Raw genomic sequence first — 12069 nt, forward strand, 5'->3', positions numbered from 1 at the left:
TGTGACTCCTATATTTTGTGTCCTGTCTACGCTACTTTGGCCTTACCCAAGATCGCAAAGATTTTCTCATATGTTTTTTTCTAGAAGTTTTCCACTTTTAAAGCCCTCGTGTTGAGGTCCATAGTCCATTTTGAATCAAATTTTGTGTATAGTATCAGGAAAATGCTAAAGCCCCCCTTTTTCCATATCGATATCCAGTTAACCCAATACCATTTATTGAAAAGACAAATTTTCCCTCATCAATTCATTTTGGTAAATTGTCAAAAACTAACTTACCATATAATTATACATCTATTTCTTAACTCCCAAATCCATAACATTGATCTAAATATCTGTATTGATGCCAATATTGTACTACCTTGTTAACTGTTTGAAGTCAGGGTGTATAAATCCTCCAAATGCATTCTTTTTTTTCAAAATTTTATATTCTATATACTTTGTATTCCCATATAAACTGTAGAATCAGTTTGACAATTTCTTTAAAAGTGTCTATTGGGATTTTATTTGCAGTTGTGTTAAATTTATAAATAAATTTGGAGAGAATCAATACCTTAACAATATTTAGTCTCCCAATTCATGAACTTTGTATGGTTCCCCAACTATATATGTCCTCTTTAACTTCATTCAGCAATCTTCTCAATTTTCATTGTACAGGTATTGCACATGCTCTTAAAATTATCTCTAAGCATTATATAGATTTTTAATGCTATTGTATTTTCATTGCTAGTATCTAGAAACCCAGTTTGTTTTGGTATACTTGTCTTGGGTTATCATGTGATGCTGTTATATTCACTCAAAAGTTAGAGTTAGAGTAGGTTTTTTTTTTTTTTCACTACCATCCTTAGGAATTTCTATGTACATCATGATAATAGTCACAAAGTAAAAGCAGTTTTATGTCTTTCTTTCCTGTGTGTGTGTGTGTGTGTGTGTGTGTGTGTGTTTTCCTTGCTTTACTGCACAGGCTAGGATTTCCAATGTAATGTAAAATAAAATAAATGTGGCAGACATTCTTGCCTTATTCCCAGTCTTAGAGCAGGAGATTATTTAATCTTTTACTACTAAGTATGGTGTTAACTGAATGTTTCCTTCTCTTACCCTAATATTTACATTTGGTTGAGAGCTTTTAGAATCAGTGGATGATGCATTTTGTAAAATTTTGTTTTTACTACATCTATTGAAATGATCATATGCTTTTCTCCTTTATTCTCTTTATATGGGAGAATTATATTGAGTTTAGAATGTTAAACAAACCTTATGATCCTGGAATAATGCCGTACTTGATTATTACATATTATCTGTTTTTTATATTGCTTGATTTAGTTTTCTAATCTGGTTAAGGATTTTGCATCTAGTATTTTGAAGGATATTGGTCTTTAGCTTTGTCTTGTAATGTCTTTGTCTGAAGATGATAACAGGATAATCCTGGACTCATAAAGTGGTTTGGAAATTATTGCATCCTTCTCTATTTTCCAAGAGAATTTATGTGTGATTGGTATTATTCCTTTCTTAAATATTCAATGGAATTTTCCTAGGAAGCCACCTGGGCCTGGAGTTTTCTTCCGGGAGAGCTTTTAAGTAATGAATTCAATTTCTTTAGTAAATATAGAACTATTTAGATGTTTGTTTCTCTGTGAGCTAGTTTTGTAGTTTACACCATCAAGGAGTTTGTGTAATTCATTTACATTCCCAAGTTTATTGAAATAAAGTTGTTCATCATATTTCCTTATTATCCTTTTAATGACTGTCAGATCAGCAGTGATGTTTCTTATTTTATTCCTGATAATGGTCATTTGTGTCTTCTCTCTCTCTCTCTCTGGGTTTTTTTTTTTTTTGATCCATCTACTTAGTTTATCACTTTTGTTGACATTTTCAAAGAATCAGAATTCAAAATTCAAAATTCAGAATTCAAAATCAGAATTCAATTATTTTCTAAATTTTATTGATCTCTATTTTTTCTTTAAGTTTGTTCTCATCTTTATGAATTTGCTTGCTTTAATTTTTTATTTGTTCTTTTTTTTAGCTTTTTATAAGGGAAGTTTAGATCATTGATTGTGTACTCTTTGCACTTTATTAATATAAGCCTATTAATATATAATATATAAACAGTGCTTTAACTGTATCACACAAATTTTGAAATGGAGTTGTTTTCCTTATATATAGTCCCAAATATTTACTAATTTCTCTTGGAATTTCTTCTTTGACCCAAGGGCAATTTAGAAATGTGCTGATCATTTTGAGGTTTTCCCATTTATCATTTACTCATTGATTTTTTTTTTTTGCTTAATTCTGCTATAGAGAAGATATTCTATATGACTTCAATCCTTTAATATTTATTATTAAATTCATCTACTTGTATTATGATCCTGTGTATTAGACAGAAAGTGGCCCCCCCAAGATGTGTATGTCAGAATCTCCAGAGCCTGTGAACTCCCGGAAACTTACACATCAAAAGGGTGATTACAGAGGTGATTAAATTAGGATCTTGAGATAGGAGATTGTGGATTATCTGTATGACAGTATAAAGATATGTAGAATTTTGCTAGATATTGCCTATTCTTCTCCATAAAGAATTATGCTATTTTTCATTATCACCTACAATATACGTTATTGTCTCTATCCCTACCGCCTTGCTAGTAGAGCATATTGTCAAATTTTTGGATTTTTGCCAGTGTGGACAAATCAAATATTGTACCTTTAATCAGTTTTAATTTATATTTGATGTACAGTGATTAAGCTAAGCCTATTTTCATATACTGAGTCATTTGCATTTCTTTTCTAGGTGAACTGTTTATATAGCTCTCGTGTTCTTTGTTGTTTTTTATATTTTCTCCTTCTAGTAACTGTTTTTGTTTGGGGTATTAACCATTTGCTTATGATGAAAACTGCAAGCATTTTTCCCCAAGTTTATCATTCATCTCTACTTTGTTTGTGGTGTTTTTTTCCAGTGTTTGAATTACTTTTGACCCAAGAATTTCAATATAGAACAAACAAAATAATATAATAAGAATATAATAACGAATGCACTATATCATTAAATTTGAATCATAAATAACAATATCAACTCAATATTTAAGTATACTTATATTTACATATGTCCTAGTTTTATCCACTGAAATGCTTCTGGAAGCAATAAGAGCTCAGTAAAAATGAATACTCCTAACATACAAATCTTGGTTTCTGACTACCAGTTCTCAGTAAAAGAAATCATAGGTCCTTCAGGAAATTTGAATTCAGATCTGGAGCACAGAAAATACAAGGTGAAGCTGTAACATCTTATGATGCCATCAGGCAAAATTTATGTCAAAAGGACACAGACATTTTTAAGGGACTTATTCTAGTCACTTTTAAGATAGTAATATTTAAATAGTAAGATTTGAGTAGTGCTCATTTTGGCAGCATATATACTAAAATTGGAACAATACAGAGAAGATTGGCATGGACCCTGCAAGAGGATGACATGCAAATTTGTGAAGTGTTCCATAATTTTTAGGGGAAATAGGATCTAGTGTCCTTTGGGTTTTGCTTGTTTTTGTTTTGTTTTGTGTGTGTTTGGGGTTTTTTTGTATACAGAAAGAGCAATATTTAAATTTATTTTATATATTTTATATATTTTTTAATTTTTAACTTTTTTTTTCTTTTCTTCTTTCTACTTTTTTTTTTTTCTATCAAGCTTCTCTAACAAGCAGACCAAAACGCACCTAGGATCTAGCTTCCTTTATTTATTTTATTTTATTATCTTATTTTTTAATTTAAAAAAAATTTTATTTTGTTTGATTTTGCTTTTGCTTTTTGCTTTTTTGTTTTGTTTTTTCCTCCAAAATGGCAATATGGAGGAATTCACCCCAAGAGAAAGAACATGGCCAGAGCTTTAGTCAATACAGGTATAAGTAGGATGTATGAAATAGATTTTAAAACAATAATTATAAGGATATCAGCTGGGCTTGAATAAAGCATAGAAGACACTAGAGAATCCTTTACTGCAGAGATAAAAGAACTAAAATCTAGTCAGGCCAAAATTAAAAATGCTATAACCAAGATGCAAGCCCAAATGGATGCCATAAAAATGAGGATGGATGAAACAGAGGAATGAATCAGTGATATAGAGGATAAAATTAAGGAAAATAATGAAGCTGAAAAGAAGAGGGACACAAAGGCAATGGGTCATGAAGGTAGACCTAGGGAACTCAGCAACTTATTAAAATAGAATAACGTTCATATCATAGGAGTCCCGGAAGATGAAGAGAGAAAAGGGGGCAGAAGGTTTATTTGAGCAAATTATAGCAGAAAACTTTCCTAATCTGGGGAAGGATACAGGCATCAAAATCTAAGAAGCACAGAGAACTCCCATTAAATTCAACAAAAACTGACCATCACCAAGGCATATCATAGTCAAATTCACAAAATACACAGACAAGGAAAGAATCCTGAAAACAGCAAGGGAAAAAAGTCTTTGGCAGGCCAAAAGACAGTGGCAGGGTATATTCAGTGTGCTGAATGGGGAAGATACCCAGCCAAGAGTACTTTATCCAGCAAAGTTGTCATTCAGAAGAGAAGGAGAGATAGAGTTTCCCAAACAAAAACTAAAGGAGTTCGTGACCACTAAACCAGCCCTGCAAGAAATATTAAGGGGGACTCATTGAGTGGGGGAAAAAAAGACCAAAAACAGCAAAAGACTAGAAAAGAACAGAGACTATCACCAGAAACACCAACTCTACAGTGACATAAAATTCAAATCTTGTAATAACCACTATGAATGTAAATGAACTAAATGCTCCAATCAAAAGACATAGGGTATCAAAATACATTAAAAATAAAAATGATCCATCTATATGCTGCCTACAAGAGACTCATTTTAGACCTAAAGACATTGGCAGATTAAAAGTGAGGGGATGGAGAATGATTTATCATGCTAATGGATGGCAAAAGAAAACCAAAGTAGCCATACTTAAATCAGACAAACTAGATTTTAAACTAAAGACTGTAACAAGAGATGAAGGGCATTATATCATAATTAAGGGAAATACCCACCAAGAAGATCTAACAATTGTAAATATTTATGCTCCCAACTCGGAAGCACCCAAATATTTTAATCAATTAATAATAAACATAAAGAAACTCATGGATAATAATACATTAATAGTAGGGGACTTTAACACCCCACTTACAGGAATGGACAGATCACCTAAGCAGAAAATCAACAAGGAAACAATAGCTTTGAATAAAACACTGGACCAGATGGACGTAACAAATATATTCAGAACATTTCATCCTAAAGCAGCAGAATACACATTCTTTTCAAGTGCACACAGAACATTCTCCAGAATAGGTCACATACTGGGTCACAAATCATCCCTCAACAAGTACAAAAAGTTTGAGATCATACCATGCATCTTTCAGACACAATGCTGTGAAACTTGAAGTCAACCACAAGAAAAAAATTGGAAAAACCAAATAACATGGAGGCTAAAGAACATCCTACAAAAGAATGAATGGGTTAATCAGGAAATTAAAGAAGAAATAAAAAAGCACATGAAAGCAAATGAAGATGAAAACACAACTCTCCAAAACCTTTGGGAGGCAGCAAAAGCAGTCCTAAGAGGGAAGTATACTGCCATACAGGCCTACCTCAAGAAGCAAGAAAAGTCTCAAATACACAACCTAACCTTACACCTAAAGGAGCTAGAAAAGAAACAGCAAATAAAGCCTAAAGCCAGCAGAAGAAGGGAAATAACAAAGATGAGAGCAGAAATAAACAATATAGAAATAAACAAACAAAAAGCCTCAGTAGAACAGATCAAGAAAACTAAAAGGTGGTTCTTCAAAAGAATTAATAATATTGATAAACCCCTAGCAAGACTTATCAAAAAGAAAAGAGAAAGGATGAAAGTAGATAAAATCACTAATGAAGGAAGAGAGAACACAACCAACACCACAGAAATACAAGCAATTATAAGAGAATACTATGAAAAATTACATGGCAACAAACTGGGCAATTTGGAAGAAATGGACAAATTCCTAGAAACTTACAAACTACCAAAACTGAAATAAGAAGAAATAAAAAATCTGAACAGATCCATAACCAGCAAAGAAATTGAATCAGTAATCAAAAACCTCCCAAGAAACAAAAGTCCTGGGCCATATAGCTTCCCAGAGGAATTCTACCATTTAAAGAAGCATTAATACCTATTCTTCTCAAACTGTTCCAAAAAATAGAAATGGAAGGAGAACTTCCAAACTCATTCTATGAAGCCAGCATTACCTTGATTCCAAAACCAGACAAAGACGCTACTAAAAAGGGGAATTACAGGCCAATAACCCTGATGAACATGGATGCAAAAAATCTCAATAAACTACTAGCAAATTGAATGCAACAGTTAGGCCAATAACCCTGATGAACATGGATGCAAAAATTCTCAATAAACTACTAGCAAATCAAATGCAACAGTACATTAAAAAAATTACTCACCATGATCAAGTGGGATTTATTTCTAGGCTGTAGAGGTGGTTCAAAATTTGCAAATCAATCAACCTGATGCACTACATTAATAAAAGAAATGATAAGAACCATATGATCCTGTCAATAGATGCAGAAAAAGCATTTGACAAAATACAGAATCCATTCTTTTTTTTAAATTTTATTTTATTATGTTATGTTAATCACTGTACATTACATCATTAGTTTTTGATGTAGTGTTCCATGATTCATTGTTTGCGTATAACACCCAGTGCTCCATGCAGTATGTGCCCTCTTTAATACCCATCACCAGGCTAACCCATGCCCCCACCCCCTCCCCTCTAGAACCCTCAGTTTGTTTCTCAGAGTCCATAGTCTCATAGTCCAATCATCTCTTCCTCCGATTTCCCCCCCTTCCTTTTTCCCTTCCTGCTATCTTCTTCTTCTTTTTTTTTTTTTTCTAACATACAATGTTTTATTTGTTTCAGAGGTACAGGTCTGTGATTCATCAGTCTTACACAATTCACAGCACTCACCATAGCATATACCCTCCCCAGTGTCTATCACCCAGCCACCCCATCCTTCCCACCCCCACCTCTCCAGCAACCCTCAGTTTGTTTCCTGAGATTAAGAATTCCTCATATCAGTGAGATCATATGATACATGTCTTTTTCTGATTTACTTATTTCGCTCAGCATAATACCATCCAGTTCCATCCATGTCATTGCAAATGGCAAGATTTCATTCCTTTTGATGGCTGCATAATATTCCATTATATATATATACCACCTCTTCTTTATCCATTCATCTGTCGATGGACATCTTGGCTCTTTCCATAATTGGCTATTGTGGACATTGCTGCTATAAACATTGGGGTGCATGTACCCCTTCAGATCCCTACATTTGTATCTTTCGGGTAAATACCCAGTAGTGCAATTGCTGGGTCAGAGGGTAGCTCTACTTTCAACTTTTTGAGGAACCTCCATACTGTTTTCCAGAATGGCTGCACCAGCTTGCATTCCCACCAACAGTGTAGGAGGGTTCCCCTTTCTCTGCATCCCTGCCAACATCTGTCATTTCCTGACTTGTTAATTTTAGCTATTCTGACTAGTGTGAGGTGGCATCTCATTGAGGTTTTGATTTGGATTTCCCTGATGCCGAGCAATGTTGAGCACTTTTTCATGCGTCTGTTGGCCATTTGGATGTCTTCTTTGGAAAAATGTCTGTTCATGTCTTCTGCCTGTTTCTTGATTGGATCATTTGTTCTTTGGTGTTGTCAAACTCAACACCCAAAGTACAGCATCCATTCTTGATAAAAACCCTCAACAGAGTAAGGATAGATGGAACATACCTCAATATCATAAAGGCCATATATGAAAGACCCACAGCTAATATCATCCTCAATGGTGAAAAACTGAGAGCTCTTCCCCTACAGTCAGGAACAAGACAAGGATGTGCACTCTTACCATTACTATTTAACATAGTATTGAAAATCTTAGCCTTAGCAATCAGAAAACAAAAAGAAATAAAAGGCATCCGAATCAGCAAAGAAATCAAACTTTCATTATTTGCAGATGACATGATACTCTATGTAGAAAGCCTGAAAACCTCCACCAAAAAATTACTAGAACTAATACATGAATTCGGCAAAGTGGTAGGATGTAATACCAATGTGCAGAAATCTGTTGCATTTTTGTACACCAGTAATGAAGCAAAAGAAAAGGAAATCAAGGAATCAATCCTATTTGCAATTGCAGCAAAAAGAGTAGGATACTTAGGAATAAACCTAACTAAAGAGGTAAAAGATCTGTGCTCTGAAAACTATAAAACACTTATGAAAGAAATTGAAGAGGACACAAAGAAATAGAAAAACGTTGCTTTTCATGCTCATGGAGTGGAAGAACAAACAATGTTTAAATGTTTAAACAAAGTTATCTACACATTTAATGCAATCCCTATCAAAATACCACCAGCATTTTTCAGAGAGCTAGAACAAACAATCCTAAAATTTGTATGGAAACACAAGAGACCCCAAATAGCCAAAGCAATCCTGAAAAAGAAAAAAACAAAACTGGAGACACTGTGATTCCAGATTTCAAGCTATATTACAAAGCTGTAGTCATCAAGACAGTATGGTACTGGCACAAAAAACAGACATATAGATCAATGGAACAGAATACAGAACCCAGAAATGGACCCTCAACTTTATGGTCAACTAACCTTTGACAAAGCAGGAAAGAATATCCAATGGAAAAAAGTCTCTTCAACAAATGGTGTTGGGAAAACTGGACAGCAACATGCAGAAGAATGAAAATGGACCACTTTCTTACACCATACACAAAAATAAATTTAAAATGAACGAAAGACCTAAATGTGGGACAGAAAACCATCAAAATCTTAGAGCAGAACACAGGTAGCAAGCCTGACCTCAGCCGTAGCAACTTCTTACTAGACACAGGAAATAAAAGCAAAAATAAACTATTGGGACTACATCAAGATAAAAAGCTTCTGCACAGTGAAGGAAACAATCAACAAAACTAAAAGGCAGCTTGTGAAATGGGAGAAGATATTTGGAAATGATATATCTAATAAAAGGTTAGTATCCAAAATCTATAAAGAACTTATTAAATTCAACACCCCAAAAACAAATAATCCAGTTAAGAAATGGGCAGAAGACATGAATGGACACTTTTCCAGAGAAGACTTTTCCAGATGGCTAATAGACACATGAAAATATGTTCAACTTCACTCATCATCGGGGAAATATAAATCAAAACCATGATGAAATATCACCCCTCACCTGTCAGAATGGTTAACAATATGAGAAACAAAAGGCCTTTGCAAGGATGTGGAGAAAGTGGAACCTTCTTACACTGTTGGTGGGAATGCAAATTTGGGCAGCCACTCTGGAAAACAGTATGGGGCTGTCTCAAAAAGTTAAAAATAGAACTACCCTGTGATCCAGCAATTGCACTACTAGGTATTTACCAAAAGGGTACAGAAATACAGATTTGAAGGGATACATGCACCTCAATGTTTATAGCAGTATTATCAATAATAGCCAAACAATGGAGAGAGCCCAATGTCCAGCGACTGATGAATGGATAAAGATGTGTATATATATATATATATATATACACACACTGGAATATTACTCAGCCATCAAAAGAAATGAAATTTTGCCATTGGCAATGACGTGAATGGAGCTACAGTGTATAATGCTAAGTGAAATAAGTCAGTCAGAGAAAGACAAATACCATATGATCTCACTGATATGTGGAATTTAAGAAAGAAAAAAGATAAACATATGGGAAGGTGGAAAAAAGGAGAGAAGGAAACAAACCATAAGAGACACTTAATGATAGAGAACAAACTGAGGGTTGACGGAAGGAGGTAAGTGGGGGAGGGGCTAGATGGGTGATGGGTATTAAAGAGGGCATTTGTTGTGATGAGCACTGGATGTTGAATGTAAGTGATGAATCACTGAATTCTATTCCAGAAATCAATTTTGCACTGTATGTTAACTAACTAAAATTCAAATTAAAAAACCCACAAATATATACAGTATAACTGGATACTCAGAGGAAGTGTGATGTACTGAAATACACATAAAATTTGGAATGAGAGAAAAAAGATTTGAGTATCAAATAGGATAATTTTATAATTCTTTGAATATAAAAGATTTGAATATCAAAAAGCATAACTAAGTTTTTGTAAAACATTGAATAAATAAACATAGGATTCTCATAATGAAAGAGAGAGACAGTGAGAGAGAGAGAAATTCAAGGTGACTAATACATGGAATGATCTTATAAAATTTATTACTCAGTCTAATTTTTCTAGACTGAATGGGAGCACAATAACATTTATGCTGGGAAAAGAGACATACCCAGGACTGTTGAGGATAAACTGGAATATATAGTCATCTTGCTATTACACCAATTCCTTACTCTGACAGCTGGTAATTAAAAGGAAGAAGGTGATCAATTTTTAGGAGGAAAAGCATTTTTTTCACAAAAGAATATCAGTTAATAAGCATATAAAATATAATAGTATTACAAAATCATAGTTTCCTGGCCATCTCCATGAAATCAGTAATCCAGGCAAAGATTATTTCTAAAAAGGTTAAAATCATTAGGCAATAGTTGCTGGAATACAAGATATACACATGTTGCCAAAGGAAAATATGTCTTACAATGGAGAGGTCGCTGGTCATCAAATCTACTGAGTGATCAAACTTAGCATCACTAGTACTGGGATAACCTGATGTCATGTGACTCTTGATATGATGCAAAGCAAACTACACAACATCACCTATGAAATACCATCTTCCAAAACATTTACTGTGAATCTGGTTTTTAGACACACATTCCAGTTTTCCAGAAATAAGGGATAGAGAAAAACAGTAAAAACACCAAAAGGAAAACAGATACTTTCAAAATGTGGGACTATCTATGAAAAAATTTACTTGGTCTTTTTAAAAAGTCAATGTAATTAAATACCTAAATAAATTAATTGCTAGGAGACTATTCTCGATGTATGAATACCAGCAATAAAGCAAGCAACTGTAAATATGGTCATTACCAATTGCTGAATCTTGATGAAGGGCATTTATTTTTGTTAAGTTTTCTTGCATGTTTGAAATTTTTCATAATAAAAAATTAGGAAAAAATCTGGTTGTTTGAAAGTATTGTCTTGATTGGATATTGATCAGTTCAGTCAAAATAGCTAAAATGATAGTATATCAACTTTAGATATTGAATTTTCTTCTCTTCATGATCACCTAATTAGTTAATAGGACTTATAATTTTTAGTGACTTGTTTCATTAATTTATCCTTATATTTGCAGAAGATAGAGCAATGGTCAAAATTGAAAAAATAAAATATTCATCATATCAGCAGGAATTTCTGCTTGATTTATATGCAAAGATGATGTCAGGGTTGTGATTTGGGCAACATAAAAAGGAATAGAAAGCCAGATAAGTAAGATTCTCTAGTCTTTTTTTCAATTTTAATTATGTATGTCACCGACAGTTCAAGCCAGGTGGTATGTTGAACTCAGAGCAAAAAAGATAACATTAGGCATCAATTCTGTTTATCTTTGCAAACCAATATTTTGTCTCTTTAATTAAGCTTGGCTTGTGCCCATTAAGAAAAGAATGTCTAAAATTATTTACCTTTTCCCTCACCCAAAATTAAACAGGATGTCTTTTAAAGCTAACTCTTTGACACAACTTCCTGGTAAGTAAGTTTCATTACAATTCTCTTTCTTAAAGTTTTGCTATTTATAATTTCCATCAAAATGTTTAAGGCAAGTAGATAACAAAATATCTAGCTGCAAAGGAATTTTGATTTCTTCTTTTGTTATTAGCAGTTAAACACTCTTCTTTAGACTATAAGATTGAACTCTGTCTCAGCATTGTGTGTCTTAGATTGGGAAATACTATAAAGCAGGAATAAGTAGAAATAGAACTAGTGCCTGACAGAGCACCATAAAATGGAAATGCTTAATAGTAAGTTTTATATCGATGGTCATCATTTGAGAGTGAGGTCAATTATATTATGGATGTGGGCTTTGATTACCTGCTGGGACTAGGAACTCTGTTCACTGTGTT

The 12069-nt window shown here is 33.5% G+C and overlaps 1 non-coding gene across 1 annotated transcript; it reads left to right on the top strand.

Moving 5' to 3' along the window:
• The first annotated feature begins 3380 nt into the window (after positions 1-3380).
• On the top strand, positions 3381-3487 carry LOC123325151. Its single transcript, XR_006540259.1, has one exon. It is a non-coding gene; the product is annotated as a U6 spliceosomal RNA (small nuclear RNA).
• The last annotated feature ends 8582 nt before the right edge of the window (positions 3488-12069 follow it).

Source organism: Neomonachus schauinslandi, chromosome 6, assembly GCF_002201575.2.
Source record: "Neomonachus schauinslandi chromosome 6, ASM220157v2, whole genome shotgun sequence".
Taxonomy (NCBI): Eukaryota; Metazoa; Chordata; class Mammalia; order Carnivora; family Phocidae; genus Neomonachus; species Neomonachus schauinslandi.